Consider the following 27461-nt stretch of genomic DNA (forward strand, 5'->3'; position numbering starts at 1 on the left):
AAATAATGGGTTATCTATATGAACATTAATGCACATATACACATACAAACACACATACATACACAGGGCCCCACAAAATTGCCTACTGTGTGTCGTGAACAAATTACTTAACTTTTCTGTGTCTCGGTTTTTTGGTCTCTAAAATGGAGATAATAATAATACTTTCTGCATAGATTGTTGAAAAGTCTGCCAGAGGGTAAGGGGGGTGGGGGTGGGGGTTGGGAGATGAGGGTAAGGGGGATCGAATATATGGTGATGTAAGGAGAACTGACTCTGGGTGATGAACACACAATGGGATTTATAGATGATGTAATACAGAATTGTACACCTGAAATCTATGTAATTTTACTAACAATTGTCACCCCAATAAATTTAATTATAAAAAAAAAAAGAAAGAGAATCAATTTCAAAAAAAAAAGAAAAGTCAATGAGCTTAGAATACTTAGAACACTAGAATAGAGCATGTTCAATGAATATTAGTTATTATAATAAGCCATACATATACATACACACATAGAAAACATAGAAAAGACTGAAATAAATTGTACCAAAGAGTTACTGTTGTTACCTCTGAGTGGGATTATAGATGCTTTATGTTTTCTTCTTTTATTTTTAAAACATCTTATAATAAACCTTTCTTTCATTAGTTTTTAAAAACATCACTTCACTAGAAACTACAAGGGAAACCTAAAAAAATGGATGTGATTACTGTAAAGAGGGTAGGATAATGATAACTTTTTTAATGTTTTAAATTTATTTTTAGTGCTGATTAGCACTAGAAAAATGAAGAAGGAGGCTCAATTTATGCTCAGCCATGTAATACAAATTCAAAATGTCATTATTTTGTTGAGTTTCATTAGATGGTTAGAAGGAGATCACCGAGGACTTCTGTAGTCATGGAAGGCTTCTTGAAGGGTGGGGCTCAAAGTAGATATGGCAGAACGGGGGTCTTTTCCAGAGAACTGGTTTCATTCTCTCTCTCTCTTTCCTTTCTCTCTCTCTCTCTCTCTCTCTCTCTCTCTCTCTCTCTCTCTCTCTCTCTCTCTCTGTCATACACACACACACACACACACACACACACACACACACCACACATGTACACACATACTGTTTTGAGCTCCAACTACACCAGCTGCTAAGGGCATAAAGAAACAACTCTTATCTTCAAGAGTTTACTGCCTAATGGTGAAAGTATACACATAAACAGTAATCTTTCGACTTAACATAATAAGTACTATTATAGATACATGCACAGGTGTCAGTGGGAAAATAGACAAACCACATTAGCTCACCCTCTGGCTCAAATTGGCTTCTTGGAAGTGGAGCTTCTTGAACTAAGGTTTGAAGAATGTATTAATTAGCTTGTGCTGCTATAACAAAATACCCTAGACTGGGTGGCTTAAACAACAGACATTTATCTGTCACTGTTCTAAAAACTGGGAAGTCCCAAATCAAAGTGCTGGCCAGTGCAGTGCCTGGTGAGAGAGATATTCCTGGCTTGCACACGGCTGTCCTCTTCCTGTATCCTCACATGGTAGAGACAGAGAGGGGCTCTGATCTGTTCTTCTTTTTATAAGAGCACTAATTCCATCATAGGGACACTACCCTCATGACCTCATCTAAGCTTAAATGTCTCCCAAAGGCTCCATCTCCCAACACCACCACATTGGGAATTATGACTTCAATGTATAAATTTGGGGGAACACAAACATTCTGTCTATGGCAAAGGAAGAGTCAATCCCAGGCATTGGAAGTTGGGCATTCCCAGAGTCAGGAACAGCATAAACAAAGGAACAGAAGTGTGAAATGACTTCGTGAATACAGGAAACTATAAGCCGTTTGGTCTTACCAAAAGAGTACTCGACAAACGTTTTGTCAACCACAGAATCCTTTCCTCAAACAAAAAATCATATGTAGGAACCCAGTGATAAAACAGGTTGGCTACGTAGAGGCAGTAGGGGACACCTCTCCTCAGGTGGCCCCTGAAGCATGTCCTCACAAGGCGTAAGACTCCCAGGGTCGGGTAGGGGGTAAGACTGGAGGTTCTACAGCACAGAGGATAAAGTGGGTGACTTTACTGGGGCAGCAGATTGGGACCAGGTCTTGGACGGCCTAATGTACTCAGCCTTCATAGGAATGCAATGAGGCACTACTGAAGGCTGTGGGTTGTCTGACCATTGTGTGCTCAGCTTTGTGCTTTGGAAAGGAGGTTGTTCTGTTACTCTGGAGAATTCGGACTAATATAATGGCTTAACCCATTGTCCAGTGAGCAGGGGATAGAGACAGGACTAAAACGTTATTTTGTAACAATTTATTAATTCAACTTCACCACACTTCCTCCCACAATGGTGCATTCAGAAGGTAGAGCAGCAGGTCTTGCTCTTAATTGGCATTCTTAAGGCATGGCTCTGATAACATCACCAGCCTGCTTAAAATCTTCCATAGTTCTCTGTGGCCTTCCAATAAAGCCCCAATTACAGGGTCTAATGTCCAGGGGTCTCTGTGCCCTAGGTTCAACATCCGCACCCAGGCCTACCTCTTAAGACAGATAAATTGATTGTTGTGCACCAGTGTTCACTCCTTCCCCTAATAAGATTATACATCCATATCCTTTGCCTTGTGACTTATAGTCCCCCCCCCCCCCTCCGTGGGAAGAGTATAAATTCCCGCTCCGTTGATTTGGGGTTTGTCCACATAACTTGCTTTGCCCAATGAAATATAATCAGATGTGACATCTACCCATCCTAGGAGGAACTGCAAATGCTTGTGTGGGTTAGCTGAACTGAGAGGGCAGGTGGCTTCTAGGAAATGGGGAAAAAGAGTGTAGAACTCTCTCACGAAGATCATTTTACTTTTTAAGTAATAAGAGTAGCAGCTGTCCTTTCTGAAACTTTTTCTTGGAAGTCCAGATTTTAACACTGCTGTAGTGTGAAATTGTTTCCTTTTAAGCAACGAGCAGCCTGTGTTTCTTGAGAGTTTAAGTCATTTATAATTTGGGATGTTTACATTACAGAGCAATGAATTTCTTTGAATCTTAACTCAATGTTTTTGGAAAAAGTGTCTTAAAACAATGTCTTGTTTTATTTTCACCATGTAGCAGAGTAAGAAAAAATATCTTAACAGCTGGCGCCAGACTCCCAATCTAAATATAAAATACCTTTGTTTAGGACAATAGCCTTATGGGTCATTTGTGATGGAAAGTGAGACCTTGAAACATGGGAGAACAGTTGTGAGAAAAATGAGAGATGATTAAACTATTCTGCTTTAGAAATAAATAAGAATGGGGGTGGAGAGGGAAGGCAGAGGGAGAGAGGTGAGATTAAAGGAGAACAGAAAGAGAAGAAGAGAGAGCAAAAGATTATAATAAAAGGACAGGAGGCTGGAACCAGGTTGGTTGAAGCAGACATCTCCAGTTGTCTACAGAAACCTGTTCTCCCTTTCTCGCATAGTAATAGGCTTCCGGCAGGCCACATGGCAGCCCTGTGAAAGAATGCATTTTCCAGGCTTCTTTGCAGCCAGTGTGATCAATACTATGTTCTTGCCAATGGAATGAGAATGGAAGTAATGTTTACAATGGATTGTTTAGAAGGAAATCCTAGGCCTCCATTCCCTCCTCTTCTTCCTTTTCAGTGGGCTTTTGTGGATATGCTTTGACCCAGCTTTGACCATGAAGATGAGGACAAAACCACTCCCAGGGGATGGCAAAGCAACAAGATAGAAGGAACACTTGTTGGAGTGGTGGCAGAAGGCAAAGCTGCCATTTAGACTGGACTGCTCATCTCTGGACTAAGAGAGATAAAGTCACAGTGGTTTTTCAGTGGGGTGGGCTGAGGGGAGTGTCTCGTTGTTTCAGCAGCTTAGCCTTAATCTTAACAAATACAAAGGCAAAATCACACTTTTAGAAAATGGAGATAGCTATTATTCAGTTTTTTAATTTTGTATATTACTGTGCTGTAAACTTGCCATCTTTTGACGTTTGGCAAAATGTATTACAAACATAAAGGCCTGTGTGAGTAAGAGGCTTGGTAGAAATCAAGGAGATATTGGGTCCATCGCTGGGCCTACAGAGCATAGACAAGGGAAAAAATACATGCAGGACGATCCTGTTAAAAATGACACTGAGTGGAGCCATATTAAAATAGAGCCGGAGTAGCCATTTCAGAACTGCCCTTCATGTCTTGTTTTCTTTATCTTCCAAAGTAGGCCAAACTACCAACATTCCAAGAAGTCAAAAAGAGTTTGTAAGGACTTATGAAATTGGACTTTGTTGATGACCAAATCACTAACCAATCAATGAAGTTCAAACCTAACCTTTGGCCTGATGACCTAATTTGAAGCCAATCTATGAAGTACAAATCTAACCTTACCTCATCGAGCACCAGTGAACTTTTCTTTAATACAACATACCTCCTCTTCCTCCCTTTTTCCCTTAAAAATCCTGAGCCTCTCTCCTGGGGTGGGCGGAACACTGTTTGGGCTTCTGCCTGAATCTGTATTCCCAGAATTGCAATTCTTTAAATCCCAAATAAACACTTTATGTTCAATTATTGCCTCCTAGATTTTTAGGCTAACAGTCCATAAACCAAAATAATTCCACAGAAGCAGGAGCTCCAAGAGAAAGATTACCATGACAATGCAAGACCACCTGACTCTGAATTCACAGAAATCTCAGGGAAGGCTGGACTTTGCACAGAATATGAAATGGAGTAATGACCCAATTCAATCTAGGTCTTAGAGGTCAGGATAACTACAGTGAACACCTGGACCACAACAGTGATTAATCTACGAAGGCAGGAGTATGCTGTGATTAAGAGTACAGCTTCAAGAGACAGAATATATGAGTTCTGATTTCTACTACTTATAACTATGTGACTTCAGGGAAGCCTCGGTTTACTTATCTGTAAGTTGGGTATAGTAACACTATCTACTTCACAGTATTATCATAGGGAATTAAAAGGAACAATGTGCATTAAAAACTCATATGTGACATGTGATGAGGGATCAATATGACTTAGCCTTTATTATTAATAATAATATTTATTAAGTTCATCATAATGTTAATATGAGACCCAAGCTATTTTTCAAGGCTTAAAGAAAAGAACACTACGTTTGGCAAAGTCATAGGCTCAAATGTTTCTGACTTGACCTGAGGCAAGTGGGTGGGAGAAAGATGTCACTCCAACAAGTGAGATGTGCTGGATCAAGTAGCAGTATCTCCGTTGTCCAGATGAGAAAACAGAAGTTGAAAAGGGTGCCTGAGGTAAGTTAGTGGCAGAACTAACACTAAAGCTGGAGTCTCAAACCATTATTTGAGTTTCAAGTCATTTTAATGAAGCCAGGCAGAAAACAAAATAAAAATACTTTTACCTGCAGTTTCAGGAGCCCTGGGGCCTACCCTTACACCTCCCTTTTTCTTCCTACTGTGTTCCATCCTTACCATCACTCAGGAACTCAGACTGGAAAGCCACAGTTGTTCTGTACTTCCTGTTTTCCCTCACCACTACTTCTAATCAGTCCTCCCATGGTGTCTATTTCATCTCCAAAATTGCTCTCAAATCTGTCTACTTTTTTCTACATCCACTGTCACTAGAATACTGCAAACCACCCACAGTCGCCTCTTAATTGGTGACTACACTTGCTTTCTTCTTTTTCCTCTCTTCTCAGCAGCCATAGAGATTTTTTTAAATGCGAATATAATTATTCCTGTCCCTGCATAATACTTCCCATTGGCTTCCCACTGCCCCAGGATGAAGTTTAACCAGCCTTTCTTGTTAGTGTCAGAGTATAACATTCCTTCAGCTTTTGAAGCTCAAACCACACCAGACAGTTTTTCTGTTTCTAGAAGAGCTCCTGGCCTTTGAATGTTGTTTCCTCTGCCTAGGACACAGTTTCCTTCTCCACCTCCCTTCATTTAACCGATTCATTCATTCGAAAACATTTTTTATCAAGCTCGTACTATATACCAAGCACTGTTCCAGGCCACACAGGTAAATAAACTTTTTTGTGCCATGAACCCTATTGGCAATCTGGTGAAATCTATGGGCCTCTTTCTCAGGCTAAAACTTTTCATGTTTTTTTTAAGGATGATGAATTTTATTTAAATATCACTTTATGTCATTGTTTACTTATTTCACTTGAAACTCACCACAGGCCTATGGTTAGATAAGGTAGATATTATCGTACCCACTCTTTTCCCCAAGATATTATAAACATGGTTGAAAAGGATATTACGGTGAACACTGGTATGGTAGGCAGAATGATCCCCACCCCTAAAGATGTTCATGCTCTAATCCCTGGAACCTGTGCATATGCTACGTAACATGGCGCAACAAACAAACAAAAACAAACAAACAAACATAAAAAGACTTTACAAGCAGAATTAAGGACTTTATTGTAGAGACATTATCCCTGTAAGAAGATTACTCTGGAATATTCAGGTGAGTCCAATATAATCACATGAGCCCTTAAAAGTGGAAGAGGAAGAGAGGCAGAAGAATTAATCAGAGAGATAAGATGGCGGAAGAGGTAGGAGAGATTTGAAAGATAAGAGGGTCTTGACCCAACATTTCTGACTTTGAAGATGGAGGAAGAGGGTTGTTATGTGTTGAACTGTGTTCCAGGCTAACACTTTTTAAAGGCATGAAATAAATACAGAGGATTATAAAAGAAACCAAGTGTATTGAAATAGTTACCAAAATATTTTTGAAGTGTGATATAGTAACGTATGTTTCTTTATTAAGAAATAACAAGATCTAGCAGTGGGTCTAAAAAATACTGTAACTTCATATTAGTGATCAGCATAAATGATATTTCAAAATATCTGTAAAATGGTAGTGTGTGACCAAGTACATATGACTGTGGTTTGTTGCCTACAATCACAATGGAAGGAAATGCTAAATTTCAGTTATGGGTTAGTGAAAATAATGACGTAATTTTTTTCTATCCAAATTCATAGAACCAAAATTCTATCTTCAGGGCTCCAGAAGTCAATTAGGTTAAATCGGGGAACATACCCTGTTTCTCCGAAAATAAGACCTAGCTGGACCATCAGCTCTAATGCTGACCTGGTCTTACAGTAAAATAAGACTGGGTCTTACATTAATTTTTGCTCCAAAAGACGCATTAGAGCTGATGGTCCCCCTAGGTCTTATTTTCGGGAAAACACTGTAATAGGAAACACAAGAGCGTATGTTCTAGTGGGGGGAGGTTGATAATAAACACAATAACTTCAGATTCTGATGAGTTGTTTAAAGACAATGAACAAGACAATTTCAGATGATAGTAAATTGTTTAAAGAAAACAAAGTAAGAGAGATTAGCTAGTAATGAGGGCCCCCTGGGGCCTTCACTGAAACCCAAAGAAAGAGAAGGAGCTGGTCTCATGAAAAAAGACAGGGAAGCCTGTCACAAAGAGAGGGGATGGTAGAAGGCAGGCCCAGGCTTGGCAGCAAAGGGAAATGAAGTCAGAGAAGCAGGTACACATCAGTATTAAAGGCCAGCAAAGGAAGTCCTTGAGCTTCTGCTTCAGTTACTTCCACTTGAAAATTAGGGTGGCATTCACCGGTATGCCAGGCTTTATTCTAGGAGCCCTTGAGAGAACGTGAGTGAAAGGACCTGGTGAACCAAGATACCCTGGGAGCTTTTCATGGGCCACACGTCATCTCGTTTAACCCTGTGCGTTCACACTGTTGTTCTGTGAAGTGTATACTCTTAGGTCCCATTTCTCCGAGAGGGTGGTTAAGTCATTTACTTAAGATCACATAGGTGGTATATGACAAAGCTGGGATTCAGATGAAATTATCTGTCTCTAAAGCCCTTTCACTTGACCACTACCCTTTTCTACCTTTTGTTTATGAATAAAGTATAAATTCTTTCAAATTAAATTCACCCACCTTCCAATGGCCCCCCAGGACTTGACGGTCTGTGATCCTTTCCCCTTGCAGAGCAGCATCTCCCAGGAGCAGAAGTTAAAAATCCAAACATAGCCATTAAAAGCTGCATGGCCTGAGGAAAGCCACTTAGCCCTAATTTCCTGTTAAAACCAGCATAACCATGGCAACCCACTCCCAGGGCTTTTATTAGAGTCCAAAAGGGAAAATCAGCCTAAATCAATGTGAGGAGGAGAGGTGTTCCATTCCCTCAAGCGCTGCTAGTTCCATCCTCCCCCAGCACCCACAAAGGCTGCCATCAGCTCAGGAGAAAATCCCCATCTTTTGTAAGAGCAGAAGCTCCAGTGAGCACTTCTGTGCACTCTTGCGCCCATCCCTTTCCCGAGAGGTTTTCTCCTCAAGTAGATAAGGGTCTAAATGAAGGGTCAGATGTGTGCTGTACTCACTTCCCTAAAAAAGCCCCGAGCCCCGTTCCAGCCAGGTAGCCTCTCCTGCCCAGATTCAAGGAGGTGAGAAAAACAGGGAAAGTGGGCAGAGGGAGAGGATTTGGGTCAAACCTTCTTCATTTCCGCTCTCACTCCTGGTTTTCTCTGCCTTTTGCCGCTTCTCCAACTTGCTCTCAGAGCCTTACCATCAAGATGCTTCTGAGCATCTCCCTCCTGTTGGTGCCTTAGCCTGAAGTATTTGAAATACAAGTTTCCCCCAAAAGTACCGCATTCCTATGAAAACTTTTGTGGGGACAGAGTCCCAGAGAGCAGTTTCCAGGCTCTCGACCTTACGTGGAAAGGTGCTGGCTCGGTTATTAGATGGCCATCAGCTGTAACTAGTTGGCCATCATCTGTAACCCGTTAGCCATTGGCCACTGATATAACTGCCCGTGGCTGAGCTAGCAAGGGCGGATTGCAGTTAGCACGGTGTTGGTTGGTTGGCAGAGAAGCGGACTGCGGATTGCAGATCATGTGGCTCCTGCTTCCTGTGTCTCGACTAGCCACCAGCGAGAATATAATGTTATGACTCCCTTATCTATGGCTCCGTTGTTTCTTTTTGGCCTCACCATATCCTGCGTTCTTGCATGGGGAGAGGGACCAGAGTCCCTGCATTACACCTTTCCTAGGCCGAAATGGCATAAAGCAAAAAAGCAATTAACTTAGGCCACATCTTGCTAAGGGATGCACAAAATAAACGGAGATAAAACAGATGCTCGCATACCATTCAAAGCTATGGGGCTTGTCGCTGAGATGCGGAGTGTAGTTCATGGGGAAGGCGCTTGGGGGCGCTACTCTCGCTGTTCTCAGTGCCGCTGCTTCTATGTTGATTCTGCCAAACACATGCTGAATGCTATTTTCTCTTTTTTCAGTAAAAGCAAAAATCCTCTTCGGATTTCTTTCAGTTAGCAAAAGGAAGGTACTAATGTAGGTATTTTGTAAAAGAGAAGTGACATAATGCGAATTTTCAAAAAGTGGGAATTCTGCCCAGGTTCTTCCTGCTCCATCCAGGTGTATGGGGCAGTAGGAGCCCTGCCTCCACCTGCTGCCTCCAGGATGAGAAAAAACAGCAGCTCTGTGCCCTGGTTTGTTTGAGGGCTGCATCCAATTTATTAAGACCTTACTGGATTGGGAAACATTTCAACACCCTGCGGGCAAAGTGCATTCTGTGCACTGCAGGCAACCTATTTCAGACCAGTGGTGCATCTTCCCATCCCTTTTGTTTCACTGTCACCAGCAAGACTGAGGATGCCCCAGAAATGACAAAGGTCAACATTTTTACTGAGTCTCCATATGGCCCACCCATATACTAAGTACATTACCTGGTTTAAATTTAATTACACTACGAGGTAGGTATTATTACTATGTCATCCAATACAAAATTATTGTTTTACAGGGCAGGAAACTGATATTTGCAAAGTTTAATAACTTGCCCAAGGTCATTCAAGGTTTTAAATTCAGGTTATCAGATTCCATGGCTTTTACTCTCCCAGATACTGTCCTCTGGTCTAGATGGTTACAATAGTGATTAGATCAAAGTTTACTTTGGGTCAGAATTGACTTGTCAACTTGAGGTGACATGGGTAATGTTATGTCATGGGGACTCTTACACATATACCGTAAAATGGTCACAGATGCCTTTGTGAATGGAAAATATTAACTGTCCCTAAGCTTGCTACAGGCGCCTCATGGAAACGAGGGCTCTGACTGACTCATATGTACTGCAAAAACCTAATGGTGGCAGCAGCCTCCTTTTTTGATGTGGCTTCCCTCTCAAGCTTATCTTGTCAAACTGCTAGAGAGAAATAAAATTCCTTCCATTGGACTAAGTTCCTTCTCATCTTGGCTGCAGCACATAGGGAGGAGGAAAAGCAAAGAGAAATAAAGAGAGCAAGTGGGTGAGCTTTTAGCTGTGGGTCATAAGGAAGATGGGTTCCCCGACCTATACAACCTGACAATCTGCCACTCACGTTTGACAGACGGAAAATATGTGCAGCGTTGGATGGCTCCTCTCACTCTGTCTTTACAGTACAACAGACACGGAGCGCTACCAGGAAAAAAACAAACGCTATGAAACAAGAACCTTGTCAGGAGAAATGAGAGGGGTACTCACTGAGTTTTCTTTCTTAGCCTCTTATTACGAACCCCAGGACCTAAACCCTGGACCCTAGCATAATTACGGCACTCACTATACTCTCTGGGCTTCATATTTCCCTCGGAGATGGCAGCTCCTGAGAGCAAGAATGGAGCTTCACGTTCCATTATGTCCCCAGCATTCCACAACATCCACCAGGTAGTGCTCAGGACCTTTTGGTGAATAAACTCACAAAATTCAGAGACCCAGAAGGCAGCCTAAAGAGTCCTTTGAAATCAAACTCATCTTCTGGGAAACATAGGCCTGTAGCTTATGAAAGTACAGACGCTACAACATTGGAACAGAAGCTAGAGTGGGATCAGAACAGATGATAGCTAGAGAAATTCCTAAAAGAAAAAGTATGTGTCAAAATATAAGAGGTAATTTTGTAATGTGATAGAAAGTGCTGCTCTGTGTTTTCAATGCCAGCGTTTATTTGGGTTCAGACTATTTCTGTTTCCTTTGCTTGAATATGAGATTCTTATCCTCATCTAGGTACACTCAAACTTAAGGTTGAGTTCTGGGAAGCAGCCTATTGAAGGAAACAAACAGTCAGAGCTCTAACAGTGCCACATATATATGTATGTATATGTATATAAGCCTACATGTATGCATATAAGCCTATAGAATGTATATATATGTATATATATACACACATATATATGTCTCATATATACTCTAATCATAATCACAGCACCATTGAGACCTCTGAAGCTGTCCCCTAATACATAACATTTCTCTTCCCTATCCTGGTACTAAACAAGTTAAGAAATAAAATAGAAGAGAAAGCTGGAGGCCAAGATGTTACCGTTGTTACTAACAAACATATGTATGAAGCATGTATGTATTATGTAGAAACATATGTATATAGTATGAAGACATAGCTTAGTGTGGCCTTGCTTCCTGAACCAGAATCAGGTAGATTTCCCACCCATTCTCAGCAGTGCTCACCAAGGGCACGGAGTGGAGAGAGAAATCAGTGCAGAGCGACCAGCTCTGGGAGGACTTCCTGCATAAAGGGTCAGAGGACAACATGGGCTCTCCCTTGGCCATGTCTGGCCCAAGAGAATACAGACAAGAACTGAGCTAAGAATACCCTGTTGTTTTTCTTCAATTTACCAATGAAATCAGTCACTCCATTTCCAAAGTGTGGAATGTATAAAAAGGACAGAGAGAGAGAGAGAGAGACCCAGAGTTATATTAATCAAATGCCCTTCACAGGAAGGAAGCATCAGGAGTGAGAAAGAAGTGTTTCCCCAGGAACATCTGTAGCGTTAAATCACATGTCTTAAATGTTTACATACCGTCTCCCACTTATGACTGGAAAGCCCTTGAGGGGAGGAATTGTGCTTTCTTTATCTTTGTTTGTCAGAGCCTTGCACTTGGAAGGCATGCAAATGTTTGCTGAATGGATATGGATCCAGAGTCCAGAAAGCTCCAGGTTCAGATCTTCTCTGCCAATAACCTCGGAAACATGAACAAATTATTTACCGAGAGGTTGCAAGTGAATAGCCCACAAACCACATCCAACTCGGACATGATCAGTTTGACCCACAGAGTGTTGGCCCACCGCTGTCTTAAAAGTTTGTAAATTAGTTGACAATACTGTCAGGACAGTTTTTTCCAGCGGGCCCCTCTAGGAGCTCCATCCCCCTCTAATCGGAGATGTCTCCAGCGGGCCCGCTAAGAGCTCCATCCCCCTCCTATATTAAATCAGAGCTGTCTCCGGCGGGCCCTGCTAGGAGCTCCATCCCCCTCTAATCAGAGCTGTCTCCGGCGGGCACCATAGTTAGAGGCCTCCCCGTCAAAACAATGTTGAATGATCACAGCTATTAGGGACGGACCTCCCGGCACCGTGGCCAGATTTAACCAATCCCTAGCGTCGCAATAGCAATAGTGCGAATCCCCCCAAACCCAGAGGCCTAACCTTATAAAACAAAGCGCCCAACCCGGTAAGTGCTCAGTCTTTGGGAATAATCCCGCTGAGCCCACCAACGTAATAAAGCTGTGTTCTCCCTGATCTCTGGGTCCCACTTGAGTCTCTCCGTCCTCGTCATTTTCCCACAACAATACTTAAAACTCAAGAGATCTTACATAAAGATCTGGATTTCTATCTTTTCCCAAAAAGTTGGAAGATGATGTAGTAGATTGATTGCAAAGTGGTCTCAATTCTTCACCCTCCCTTTGTCCACACACTTTGCAATGTTACCCCTACAGTTCTTCGCATAAAGGATTGGAGTCTATAGCCCGACCTTTTTCTGTGGATCGACCTTGTGACTTGTCTTGGTCAATAGCCTATGACAGAAATGACAGTGTGCCAGCTCTGAGCCTGAACCTATGAGGCCTTGGGTGCCTCTCTTTCTTTCTTGGAAACCTACCAGGACTCCCTATGAATAAGCTTGGGCTAGACAGCTGGAAGTTGAGAGACCATATCAAACAAAGACAAATTGACAAGTTGTCTCAGTTGTCCCAGCCAAGGCCCAAGACATGTGAAAGAGCCTACCCAATGTCAACAAAGCTAACTCACAACTATCCCACCAGCTGACCACACATGCATGAATGAATCCAGCCAGGACTAGAACCACCCACCTGATCCACAGATTATAGACAATAATAAATGTTTATGGTTTTAAGCTGCTGAATTTTGGGATAGTTTGTTACGTAGCAATAGCTAACTAGTGGGCTTGCTGTCCTTCATGGTAATACTTCACTGCGATGAGCAGCCCCTTGAGATGAGGCATGAATTTTGCAGCTCCCTACTATTCCTGCCACTATTGTCTCTCTGACATAATAGCTGAGTGATAGTTGACATTAATTATCATTCTTGAGCTGTTGTTATTCTCATCATTGGGTTAAGAGTAAACTAAAATAGGTCTTATCACCGTGATCATCGATAAAGATTGAAAGAGCTATATGTTTCAAGCAAACTGAGACTGGGGGTGAAAATTTTCTTACACTGACTTCCTATATGTACCTCAGTTTGAGCTCTTGATTTAACCCCTCTCAGCTTAAGTTTTCTCTGTAAAATGGGGTTAAGTACACATGCCTCAGAGGATTCTTTAGGAATTGAGTTAGGTTTAATACAACGTCATAGTGGTTTAGTACATAAACTCTGGAATGAGATTGCCAGAGTTTAAATCCCATATTTCTCATTTACTAACTAAATCCATGTATACTGGCTAGATAGATGAAAACTGCCTGCTGATAGATGTTCAATAACGTTACGTTAGTCCTTTTCCCCTGTAAGAATTATTTCTGAGCTTTACACTGTTCTAGTAAATTATCAGTCAAAGCTAACTTTAAAGGAGACTATTATTCTAGAAAGAGACTAAGAACTGAGAGGGACCAAAACAATGTCAATTTGCTGAGTGTTCAATAACTTTTATAAGAATTATAAAATATTGGGCGGACAGGTGGCTCAGTTGGTTAAAGCACGAGCTCTGGGCAACGGGGCTGCCAGTTTGATTCCCACATGGGCTAGTGAGCTACGCCCTCTGCAACTACAATGAAGTCAATGAGCTGCCGCTCAGCTCCTGGGTGGCCAGATGGCTCAGTTGGTTGGAGCGCGTCCTCTCAACCACAAGGCTGCTGGTTGGACTCCTCGACTCCCGCAAGGCATGGTGGGCTCCGCCCCCTGCAACTAAAATTGAACACAGCAACTAAGATTGAACACTGCACCTTGACCTAAGCTGCAGCTGAGCTCCCGTATGGCTCAGTGGGTTGGAGCGCGTCCTCTCAACCACAAGGTTACCTGTTCAACTCCCGCAAGGGATGGTGGGCTGCGCCCTCTGCAACTAACAATGGCAACTGGACTTGGAGCTGAGCTGCGCCTTCCACAACTAAGCTTGAAAGGACAACTTGACTTGGAAAAATCCTAAAAGTACACAGTATTCCCCAATAAAGTCCTGTTCCCCTTCCCCAATTTAAAAAAAAAGAATTATAAAGTATTTATACCTTCTAATCAAGGTATAAACACCTTCTGAAGATACCCCAGATAAATAATATAGAGGCAAAAAGCACATAGATATTTACAGCATCTGTTCATTGAATGGAATATTTAGCCATAAAATCAATATCACCATGGGAAACATGGAAATTTGTTCAAAAATAATGTTAAGTGAAAAAAATACATATAATACATTAATTGCAATTCTACATAAATATAACTACACATTGAAAATGATAGGGATAAAATATTAGGTAATATAAATAGTTGCCATTTCAAGTTTATAGGATTTTAATAAAATTATTAACCAGTATACTACAATTTTAAAACTTGGAAAATGTAGATCATTATACCACACTATCATAAAAAGAGTAAATATTTGTAGGGCATTACTCAAAGTGAATCTAAATATTTTATTGGTATTTATGAATAAATTTAATTGAGCATCAGTATGTTTTATTGGTAGACACAAGAACGAGCTATTATATAAGCAAAAAACTTCTTCTCTTAAAACCTGCAATCTGAGTGCTGACACTCAGAGTTTTCCCCTCACTCTCACTCCCACACCCACATTCATCACTCCTTGCTGTAAAAACTCAAACACAACAAAACACAATTTCAACACTTCTAGCTCCAGGTCAGGCTATATCAGGGGAAACAAACCAAGGTTTCATCCCCTCCAATTACTCTGCATTGAGGGTAGGATGCTGTGCTCTGCCAGCCGGGTAGAACAGCACAATCTCGGTTCTCCCCAGCTCCATGTTGTCTGACAGAACATTCCCACACAGTGTCAGAGCCACACTCTGCTTCTGGCATGTTCCTCTCTGGTTGCATGTGGAAAGGAACATCTCCCTCCTCTTGGATGCTACCACTCAGTAGAAGCCCCTTCATTCACCCTGACATTCTTCCAAAGGAGAGTTTAGATGTTTTTGTGGTTATATTAACAATGGAGGGAGGGAGTTTCTGACTAAAGACGGCTTAATTGATGAGCTAGGTGGGGCTCAGTTCTCCTGTATCTTGCCAGTTGAATACGGACCCTGGTTTCCCTGTCTGTAAAACGGGCTGATTCTTTTTGCCTTGTCCTGCTTCACAGGTGGTGGTGGTGATGGTGATGGTGATGGTGATGGTGATGGTGATGGTGATGGTGATGGTGATGGTGGTGAAAGCAGCTAATGAATGCATACTATGTGCCAGACCCAAGGCTAAGCTCTTAACACTCATTTGTCTCACACAATCCCCACAAAAATTCATGGAACAATTATTTGTGTTATCCCCAATTTATAAGTTAGAAAACAGTGTTTTGGAGCAGCTATATCATTTGTCTTCAGTCACACCGCTAGCAAATGGCCATGAAAGAACTTAAACTCAGATCCTTCTGATGACGCTAAAACTGGGCTTTTAACCTTCAGACCATATGTCTTTGATATACATTTATAACACATCACAGGAAAGCATGTCAAATATTTAAAAAGTCTCGAAGACACATACTAGAAAAGTAATAAAAAGAGAGTTTCATCTTATTATTCTTTGTATGCAGTATTGGATTCCAAAATAAACTTCATTTCTGAAACACTCTTCCCTACAAGTTGAGAAAAAAAGATTTTTGTTTCTGTTTTTTAAAATTGCTCTCAATCCAAGAAACTTGCAGCCCTATGACACCAGCACAGAGCACCAGAAGGGACATTCACAGTCATAGAGACCAGTCACCTCCTTTCATAGTTGAAGACACTGTCCCAGGGAGAGCAGAGGGTCATGGCAAGGCCACACGAAGCTCCAGTCCAAGCCTTATTTTGCCAGGCCTCATTTAGTTTCCTCCTGGTCCCTCCTGTAGAGCTTTAATGTCTGTTCAGATAGTTCTCGGAAGCGTTGAAAAATTCACCTGTCTTTCCCTCTCTGTTTCACTCCCTCCCCCAGGTCGCACCAACCACATCCTTGGGCCTTCGGGTCATGGTCAAGCTGTCTGTACTTGCTGGGTTGCCCGCTTTCACAGAGCTCTGCACACAGGTGCAGGAAGGGCTGCAGCTGTGAACTTTAATTAAATGGTGAGAGACTCCCCCTAGACCCCAACTATTCTCAGCTCACCACACTCCAGATAGTGTCACCACTCTGCTGTCTAGAATGTGTTCACCCCCATATGACAGCAACTACAGCCGAGATATCTGCAGAACTGTATTTCAAACCTTTGCACAGATTCATGCAGTAGCAAAGGAATGAAATATAACTAAATGAAATAAAAAGATCTATAGAAATATAGCTGATGAAGGCCCCATTCTTTCACATTCAGTTAGACCTTAACTGAAAAGTCTCTATGGAACACATTCCAATGAAATTTTGCCAACGCCCTTTAGCTAAAACTGCTCTTGATAAGGTCACTACCAAATTTATTTATTTATTAATAAATCCAATGGACTATTCTTAATTCTCATCCACTTGTACGTCAGTAGCATTTGACACAGTTGAAGACAGGGTCAGTGCCCAGATAATGATGTCACTTGGCTGAGTGGTCCATCAATACCCCAGTGACAGAGGTTTGGTAATTAACCCAAAGTGGACCAGCATTCTTTGTAGTTGTTGAATGTATATTTGTGCTTAAGTTAACTGTGTATAGGTCGCTCTATGAAGTAAGTTCAGTTCTTCTCAGCTTAGCGCTTTGGTTGTCTTCAGGAAGTACCAAGTTTACCAAGTCTGTATAAATCTGTTAATAGAAGTCTGTTAAGCCTAAGAAGATGTAATATTATCACCTAATGCCCACATCTCTGCTACTTCGTGAGAGTCTCCTATGCATCAGGAATTGCATAGTTTAGTGGTGCAGGCCATAGACTTATTGGAGCCTTCTGAAGCCCCATTGCCTGCATTTAAATTCTGGCTCTGAGGCTCACCATTTAGAGAACAAAAGAAATATAAAACATGTAAGGCTACCATGAGCAGTTGCATAAGTTGTTTATTGTATAAAAGTGCTCCACCGATCAGTGAGCGGTCGCCATAATTCTGCCCAGGCTCTTCTTACCAAGCTCTCTGTCCAGTATAGGGTTATGTCCACCTGAAGGAGGGGGGATCTGTCTGCAAAGGTGTGTGCCCATGAAATGTGTCTCTTCAGAGGAAATGACTTTTTCTAATGTACTCAAAAGAGCCAAATGGCCGAGCAGCAGCCCTGAAATTAGGTTCTCGAGAGGCAACCTTGAAACTGGGACTTCAGTCTTCAACAATTTGGTTGTGGATCAGTTACTTTTAGAACCCCAAATGCTAAGAACACTGCCTGGCACATAGCACTCAACAAATATTTGTTGAATGAATTAATATAAAACCATTTGAGAACAAGTGCTGAATGTTGTAGAATATAGCAATGTTTCTCAAAGTGTGATCCAGGAACCCCAAGGCTTTTTCAGGGGACCATGAAGTCATAACTATTTTCACAATAATACTAAGGTCTTACTTGTCTATTTCACTCATTCTCTACAAGTAACCAGAGTTCAAAAAGTTCATTGATGGGGTTTCAGATTCCACATTACAACGAACCTATAAGAAACTATAACGTCAAGTTTTGGAGTACTATCAGAGAAAATATCCACAATTATCTGAAAAAGCTATTAAAATACTTCTCTGTGTTCTAACTACATATATGCGTAAAGCCAAATTTTTTTCATATATTGCATCCAAAACTACACACTGCAGATCACATCAGATTGAATGCAGAAGCAGGTATGAGATCCAGCTATCATTATTTTTAGACATTCAGGTGATTTGCAAAAATATAAAACAAAGACACTCTTCTCACCAACATTTTTTGTTTAGGAAAATACAGTCATTTTTCATTTAAGAATGTGTTACTTATGCTAACATTTAATGAGTTTATTGTTGTTACTTTAAGTAAATTGATATTTAAATATTTTGTCATATAAGTAATTTATCTGTTGTAATTTTGATTTGGTTATTATTAATAGCAACAACTCACATCAACAAAAGCTTTAGGTTTTTTTTTTAATGATTTTTAAGTGTATGAAGTGGTCCCAAGACCAAAAAGTTTGAGAACTGCAGATAAAAGGCAAACTTTATATCAGAATCACCTGGAGAAATTTGTAAAAAATACAGATTCTGGATCCCACTCCTCCAGATTCTGATTCAGTGAGCTGTAACAGAGCTCTTAGAATTTGCATTTTATAAGAACTCCCAATAATTCTGATCATCAGTCACTGGTAGACACAATAAATACAATAGAAGCTTGGGGGACTACAGGATCAAAATGCACTCCCATTGTCAGTGAAAGCTTCGTTTATCCAACATTTATTAATCACATGCTAAGTTCCAGGCAATACTATAAGAACATTGCCAGACACAGGCCCTTTTCTTAAAAAAGTCACAGACCACTGAGAGAAATGGGCAGGGCAGGAAAGAGTTACAGCACATAGTCATGGGGTCTGTGATGGGGAAAACGGGGTGCTGTGAACACAGAAGCAAGACACCCCGCTTCAGAAGAGCTGGCCTTAAACAATGGGAAGAATCTCTAGAAAGGGGTGACAGGAGATTATGAGTGACGACCTAGAGGTAATATATGGACCATGTTGTGGGTAATATATGGACCAGCGTGGCTGGCATGGAGCTCTGGCAAGAGAACAGAGCAAGATAAGGTCAGATGGGTCGGGTGAGTCAGATGGAGGAGTTTAACTCCAATGTGTGAGCTGCTTGCAGTTGGGTGGAGATAAGATGAAAGATGTGTTTTACGAACACAACTCTGGTGACATATGGAGAATGAGGGGCTGAAGATGCGTGCTAGATGGCAGTTAGAATAATGTGATTCTGGGAGCCATCCAAGCCAGGTGGGATAATAAACAGCGGTGTTCATGCCTAAAAGAGATAGATAATCCACTGAAAATCAGGCAGTGGGATAAAATCAATTTAATAAACCCTCCCTGAACTTTCTATGCCCTTTTTGTTTGAATTTCCCAAATCATTTTATAGCAGCAGCTCTTGAAATTTTAGGGTCATGGACTCATTTGAGAATCTGATGAAAGTTTTAGACATTCTCCCCAAGGGAAAAAAAGTGAATTAAAGCAAAAAAAATTGTGTGTGACTAGGCAGGATTTTCTCCACTTTCATGTTTCCTTACCCTCATGACTTCTTTTTCCTTTTTTTCTAAAAGAGGTGTCATTTGATAAGAAGGGGGGAAAAGGAAAAAAAGATTCTTTTAGCAGAATAAGGCATTAGAGTTTTCCTGTATGAAGTAGTGAATATTAGCAGCAAAAAGGTTGAGGTTAGAAATTTCATTCTGAAGTTCAGGAAGCCACTTCCTGGGGAGTCCAAAGGAAGAAATGCAGGAGAGGAAAGAGGGACAGAGTCCAAGTACGGTGGAACAAGAAGTGCACTAGATTATGCAAGGTTTGACTGATGCCTTAATGGAGAAAGTACAGAGTTGCACTCGATGAGCAAGAGTGATTGCCCAGTAATAAGGCTTTATGTCTGGAAATGGACTGTATCTATACACTCACCAGACATTGTAGTCATAAGCAAGGACAGGTTTTACTTCTTCACTTATCTCAGTACCCTGTGAGGACTCATCTTCCACAGCATTTGGGACTGGTCGTCCCCATTCAAGATCGCTGGTCACAGTTGTGCAGGCTGTTCGCTGAACAAGGCTCTAGGCAGAGGCAACAGTGGAGACTGAAACCGGCCTGTGCTGCACCTGCCAAGCTCTGGGGGCTGGCATGGGGTTGTGTACACCCAGAGCAGGCACCATTTTCTAACTCTCATGAGTTAGAATTAGCCCTGCAGGCGACCAGTGCTATAACACCTGCCTGACACTGTGCTTTTTCTTTTCTCCTGCCTCCTCCTCTTCCTTTACCATAGAGGGCCATGGCAGAGAATGGTTAGTTTGTAAGTCTCCACAATATAATGTGGGCTGGGAACATTGGCCAGACTCACATCTCCCCTCCTCGCTCTCCCTCCAACTATTCTCCATCTCTCCCTCACACCTTTCCCAGAGCCTCTTACACATGGACTTCACTTTCTCTGAAGAAGCAGATCGAGAGTGAAGAAGAAACATTATTCACTACATGACGAATGTGCTTCTTCTACCAAGAGTAGAAAGAAGAAAACAGAACCAGACAGAATACAGCAGCCTCCCTCCAAGCTAAGAGCTAAGAGAACAGTTGTGAAAAAGGACAACCCATAAACAGTACCTGAGTAACAGCCACAGAATTGAAACCACAGGAGAGCTCTGCCGTGTCCCACAGCTGTGGGTGAGCACAGGTTTGGCAGGGTTCCAGATCTCACACCTGCTGTGGCCCAGGCTCCGCTGTAAGTCTGTTGGCTAGAATCAGCCCCAGACTCATTCTAGCTTAATTCCCTCCTCTCTACCTTAAAAGGAGCTTTAAAAGTATGGGAAATGCCAGTGTTACCCCACAGGCAAGCCTGGATGGCTTATTCACTTCAGGCAGTCCCCTCCTCTCCCTGAGGGAGTGGGCTCCTGTGGCCACATTCAGTCCCTTTCCTGAGGCCTGTGGTGGGTCTGCTCTTTCTCGCCTCATTGCTACGAGACCAAGCTAAAGCCCAGAGCATAATTTGGAGCAAAGCAGGAACCTGCTACCACAGGGCCTTTTACTTCAAGGAGACCAGGAGTCCACAGTCATCATCATAATAATGGTAAACATTTATAGGGCACTTATTATGTACCATGCCCTTTCCATTCAATATCTCACCTAATTCTCACAACCACCTCCTGAGGTATTATTCTCTCCATTTCATAGATGAAAAAACTGAGACTCAGAAATATTACAAAGCTTGCTCAGTGTTGCCGGCTCACACCAACTCCACCAATCCATCAGAATTGTTTCTTCCTTCCTCTTTAGATACGATCATGTGTCAAAGTGTATTGAGGCCTTTCTTCCAGTGAAGGGGCCTCTAGGAATCCATTTCAAAGATTCACACTTGATAGGATTGGCCAGATTATTATTTTTAGAGTAGACATAGGAAATAAAAGCATGTCTGGGTAAAGGTCAACTGAAGAAGACAGAAGAGTGGTGTGAGGGTAACTGGTTTCCCAGAACAAGTCTTAACCACATTACAATCTATCAGAAAATTGCATAGGCATTTTATCAGGACCACTGATTTTCTTCCCAGAAGGAGGTTTTGAATTACATCACACACAGAAAGGGTCGGCCCCAGACCAGATCTGGGACAATTTTTCTTTTCAATGTTATTACAGTGAACATCACATTTTAGCGATGTATTACATGACTATTGCAAAGTAATTATGTAATGATAACACATAATCATGGTGTTACAGAAATGCTGAGACAGTCAGGATCAACCTACATGTCTGGCCTATAACAGGTGCTTAATAAATGTTTATTCAGAGAATGAATGAACAAATGTATTAAATTTCTCAGGCAGAAAAGAAATGAGTAAACCAGATTGATGCTGCTCAAAGGGCAATCCAAGGACCATGCAAGGTAGGTCTGCAAACTGTTAGTGGACCACAGCAAGATAAGCACAGAAATTGACAGTACGTATGCAGAAAGTTTTTTAGCAATTGAATAATGTTTATTGAATCTAATAATAAAAAATGGGGCTGGCGTCATATATGTTTATTTTCTAATTTCATGTTTTCCTATTAGTCCTTTGTCTTTTTTCCTTCTTCCAGGAATTTGTTGTGCTTTTAAACAGTATTGGTCTGCAATGATTGGAAATTTTAAAAAAAGAAAAGATATTTTACCTCAGCAGTTTAATCAGACGATCGCAGACCCATTGGAAAGTCCAGACGACTTTATCACATGAGAAATTACATTTATAAGAAATATCAAAGCGGAAGAAAGAGACCTTGAGTTTGCCCTACACAAACCTTCAGCCAGTCAGCTCTAACAAGAGCCTCACCTAAGATCACCACTTATTTCTTGGAGGGCGGGCAAGAGGGGTGTCCGTTCTAGGCTCCTCATCTACCGGTTCTCAGAGCTATGCCATAGCTTGGAGGCCCGGCACCGCGCAGACTCTCCTCCCTACCCTACCCCCAAACTTCAGAACGAACCAGGGAGAATCAGAGACGTTAGCATCAAAGCAGAGCAAAATCCGAGGCTCTGTGTTGTGGCAGGATGGGGGTTTTCTTCCCCCTTACCCCCTCCTTTTCTTCCTCCCCAAGGCCCCCTCCCAGCCCTTCCTGGGAGGATGTCTGGTAAAATGGAGGAAAGTGACTGTTCTGTCTGACAGATATCAATGGTAATAAAAGAAAGGGTGGTTCTTTGTGTAGCTATTTCACTCTGAAGGGTTTAAGCCTCCTCTAGGGACCGTCTTTATGGGGTCCTACCGTGCAGGAAGGGCAGAAAAGGTAGGAAAAAATGCGGGGACAGTGGAGAAAAGATAGAGAAAACCAGAGAGAGAATAGCTGCATGGATGGGTATCAAACTATGTAATGAACTTACCGGTGACCTAATGGGAAAGTAAAATCTCTGGACTTCACATTTGTCATACTAAGATTTTTCTTTCTAGGACTGGATGTTCCTATAGGCCCTCCCAGTTATGGAACCAAAGAGCCAGTGTGTGAAACCAAATAAGGGGAACCATTATTGGCAGTGTGGTGGTCAGGAACATAGGCTTGAGCCAGATTGCCTGGATTGAATCTTGACTCTGACGCATGCTAGGTGTCTGACCTTGGGTAAGTTTCCTCATTTGTCAAATGGTGATAATAATAGTACCTGTATTTTGAGTGTCTACAAGTAAATAAATTAACTTATGTAAAGCACAAAGTGCTAGATATATCTGTGGTTTTTACTATGGCTTTAAACAGGCCATACACAAACACACATACTCACAAGCATGCACACACTCATGCATTTCCAGTACAACGTTCAAAAGATGCCCATAGATGCAATTAACAAACTCGTGCTTACAGGTTCCTTGGGAAAATCTGAGGTAGTTATCCTGGTGCCTTTATACACAGTGGCGTAGGAGTATGTATAGTCATTAACATGCTAACATGGAAAGCTGTTCACAATATAGTAAGTGAAAAAAGCAGGTTGAAAATCAGATTGTATCATGTGATTCTATTTTCTAAAAAATACACACATACGTGTATAAGAAAAATCCTGGAAGGGTAAATACAGAAAATGATGTAACTGATTGTCAGAATGATTTTTATTATTGTCTTTTTGCATTGCTGGTTTTAAAAAATCTTTTCAACAGTAAGCATGCAATATTTGTAAAAATTAGGGGGGAGGTAAATATAGAAATATATATCTATATAAAGAATCTCTTTCCTTTCTGATTCCTTTCACCTGCCCCAATCAGGCTGGCTTGCAGATTTTGCTTCTGAGCGTATGGGTGGAGGGTGGGAGAGTTCAGGTTACCCCTGAACTCATGAAGCCCCAGCCCTGAGCTCTTCAGGGCTCATCGCTCCGAACAGCTGTTGAGCTTGTCAGTAACAGGTGAGGCAGTGCTTCTGGCTGGCAGTTGTGTCCTGTGTCTTCCTGCTCCTGTACTGTAGCTGGTTTCATGTGCTTGCCTTTGTCTCTGACATTTTCTTTTCTTTTGTTTTTTTAACAATCACCTGTCAGTGCCCTGACATTTTAAGCAAAGGGTAAAGCTTTAAACTTCCATCATTCAAACTGAAACAAATAGACACAAAGCCCATAGCGCAAAGGTGGAGGCCTGAGGGAAGAGGGGAGAGCACCTGGGAGCCAAGACCTGGCTCTCAAACCCCAGCTTTGCTGAAGTCAGCTTTGTGTCCTTGGGCAACTAGGAGAGTCAGTTTCCTGATCTGTAAAGTGATGTTAGACTAAATCCTCCCTAAGCTCCCTTCCAGCTCCAAAAATGCAAGTCTAGTCTTAATATAATTGTAATAAAATATATAATATAATATAATATAATATAATATAATATAATATAATATAATATAATATAATATAATATAGATAATACCAGATAGTATAATAATAGAGATAATATAATAAAAATAATAAAGAATAGAAGCAAATGTTCCAGTCATGTTAATTTAGATATTAGACCCTCAGTGGAGGTATATACACTAACAAAGGAGAGAAAAAAATTAGTGTGAGTTTGCATGCAGTATCCAGAGAATTAATGCAAATATGGTTTGGGGCCTGGATTAGCAGATAATTTCCTTCTTTCAGACTTTTCCATAGATGTAATCTATGTCTGTTTTACTTACCTAATGAGTGCTTAGCAGACAACCACACAGTGGTGGGTCCAATATTTTTAAAAATGTGTTCTGATAGTAAGGATAACCATGGCTTGGAAATGGGGACCTCACTTCTGGTCTGTAACTGTGTGTGTGGCCTGAACACGTCACATAGCTTTGTGGGCCTTACCTCTCTCACTTCTACTTCACAGAGTCATCTTGCGCCTCAGATGAAAGCCTGGTGGAGTGGAAAATGGGGAGTCTGGAGCCATGAAGTCAAAGCATAATCCTGGTTCTGCCAAGCATTAGTTAGGTGTGCATAGATGAGTCAGTTAGCCTTCTTGAGCTTTAGCTTCCTTGCCTGTAAAATGAGCCAGATAATAATAGCCCACAGTATTGCTGTGAGGTAATGTGGGACAATGTACATGAAGAACTTGGTAACCTAGAGTGCTAAGCAGATATGGGCAGTTATTACCATAAGACACAGGAAAGCATTTTGGACAATCTTAAAGTGCCGCATGAATGAATGTGCAAGAGGATGATAATGAGAATTGATCTACACAAGAAAGAGAATTCAGCATCTACTATGGCCCCATCTCAGTACTGGAGTAATCAAAGATGGTTGAGAGGGGTACCTGGCTGCAGAGAGAATGGTGAAAAGAAAAAGAGAAAAAGGAAGGGCAGGAGATGTATTTGAGAAGTACATGCATATATTGATTTATTTGGGGGCTTTCTGAAGACTTTAAGAAAAAAATACCTTTAGTCAAAATCCTCAGTAAATCTTCCATTCCCTGAGACGACTGCTCTATCATCCAACAACTACCCTTGTGTTCATTCCCGTGACTCACTTGCAAGTTACACCCCTTAATGTGAAATTAGTGTGCATTGGTGTGAAAGTTCTGCGGACAGATTGGGGCACCTTACTATGTTCTAGTTAAACAACATTTCCAACTGCATCAGTAGATGGGCTCTAGCTGCCATAACAGAGCTGTTTCTCGTGCCTGCGCAGCCACATAGGTGCACAGATTCTTGGAATCACTCCACAGGGCCCAGTAAGCACGGTCTTGGCTCTCCTTTGAGTCCTATCTAGAGGCTGAGTTCTGCTCGTTTCCTTCCTTGTTTTCAGAATCCTTTGGAAACCACTTGCCTATGTAAGCCACCAGCACCACTTTGCTTCTGTTAATCATGTCATTCTCTGTTCCAATCTATTTGCTAATCCATTCCTTGGAACAGCCCTAACCCAACATGGTTGGAATCCCCTGTGAAATCAGTCACTTCTGGAGGGAGTTGGGTATTGAACAGTGATTATTGTAAAAAGCATGCGTGTCCCTCTCTGAGCGCCAGCAGAAAAACAGTTAAGCCTGCTATCTTTCTCAGAGGGGTGGTTTGTTTTTAAATGATGAGGTCTGTCTACATCGTCCAGGCTTCTTCTTCAATTTAAAGAAGAAACTACCAAATATTGTCTCTCCCTTTTCCTAATTTATTTTCCATATACCACTGACAGCCCATCTACATTTATCTGGTTTGTATACAAAGTTATTATCTGCACATACACACCTATCCCTACCTAACTAGATCCTAAACGCCACAAAAGCAGGAACTTTGGCTACTTGCAACCTTGGTGCTAAGAAGGTCATGGTGCAATGTGGGAATGGAAACATAAACACATAATTATGAAACAATCCAGTGTTGGAGATAGGCTGCTGTTAATTGTTGATTTTTCTGTCTGGAAGATCTATCCATTGATGTCAATGGGGTATTAAAGTCCCCTATTATGACTATTACTGTCCCCTATTACTGTCAATCTCCCCCTTTATGTCAGTCAATATTTGCTTTATATATTTAGGTGCTCCTATTTGGGTGCATAAATGTCTATGAGAGTTATATCCTCTTATTCAATCAATCCCTTTATGTTATGGAATGTCCTTCTTTGTCTCTTATTATAGTCTTTATTTTAAAGTCGGTTTTGTCTAATATAAGTATTGCTAATCCAGCTTTTTTTTTTTTTGCATGAAATATCTTTTTCCCTCCTTTTACTTTCAGTATGCATGTCTTTCAATCTGAAGTTGGTCTCTTGTAGACAGCATATCTATGGGTCTTCTTTTATTATCCATTCAAAAGACCCTATGTCTTTTGATTGGAGCATTTAAGTCATTTACATTTAAAGTGAGTATTAATAGATATCTACTTATTGCCATTTTACTATTCATACTTATGTGTTTTTCTCCCCCTTCTTCTTCTTAAAGAAAACCCTTTAACATTTCTTACAATACTGTTTTGGTAGTGATGAACTCCTTTAATTTTTTCTTTTTTGGGAAACTCTTTATCTCTCCTTTAATTTTAAATGATAGCCTTGCTGGATAGAGTAGTCTTGGTTTTAGGTACTTGCTTTTTATCACTTTGAATATTTCATGCCCATCCCTTATGGCCTGAAAATTTTCTGTTGAGAAATCAGCCGATGTCTTAGGGCAGCTTCCTTGTAGGTAACTAACTGCCTTTTTCTTTCTGCTTTTAAGATTCTGTATCTTTAACCTTTGCCATTTTAATCATGATATTTCTTGGTGTGGACCTCTTTGAGTTCATCTTTGGGACTTTTCAGCACTTCCTGGACTTTTGTATCTATTTCTTCCACTAGATGAGGACAGTTTTCAGTCATTATTTCTTCAAATAGGTTCTCAATCTCTTGCTGTCTCGCTTCTCCTTCTGGTACCCCTATGATATAAATGTTGTTACTCTTGATGTTGTCCCAGAGGTCTCTTAAGCTATGCTCATTTTTAAAATTCATTTTTCTTTTTGCCATTCCTATTGGGTGTTTTCTGCTACCTTGTCTTCCAAATCACTGATTCAATCATCTGTTTCATCTAATCCACTGTTGATTCCTTCTA

The 27461-nt window shown here is 41.2% G+C and overlaps 1 long non-coding RNA gene across 1 annotated transcript in view; it reads right to left on the reverse strand.

Moving 5' to 3' along the window:
* Nucleotides 1-20258, reverse strand: part of LOC141569975 (uncharacterized) — a 50887-nt gene extending 30629 nt beyond the window's left edge. The window contains exon 1 of the long non-coding RNA XR_012493730.2: nt 19937-20258. This is a non-coding gene — a long non-coding RNA (uncharacterized LOC141569975). The remainder of the gene's footprint in view (nt 1-19936) is intronic.
* Between the last annotated feature and the right edge of the window lie 7203 nt (nt 20259-27461).

The sequence above is a fragment of the Rhinolophus sinicus genome, chromosome 1 (genome assembly GCF_057876585.1).
Source record: "Rhinolophus sinicus isolate RSI-liver-muscle chromosome 1, RSI-T2T, whole genome shotgun sequence".
Classification (NCBI taxonomy): Eukaryota; Metazoa; Chordata; class Mammalia; order Chiroptera; family Rhinolophidae; genus Rhinolophus; species Rhinolophus sinicus.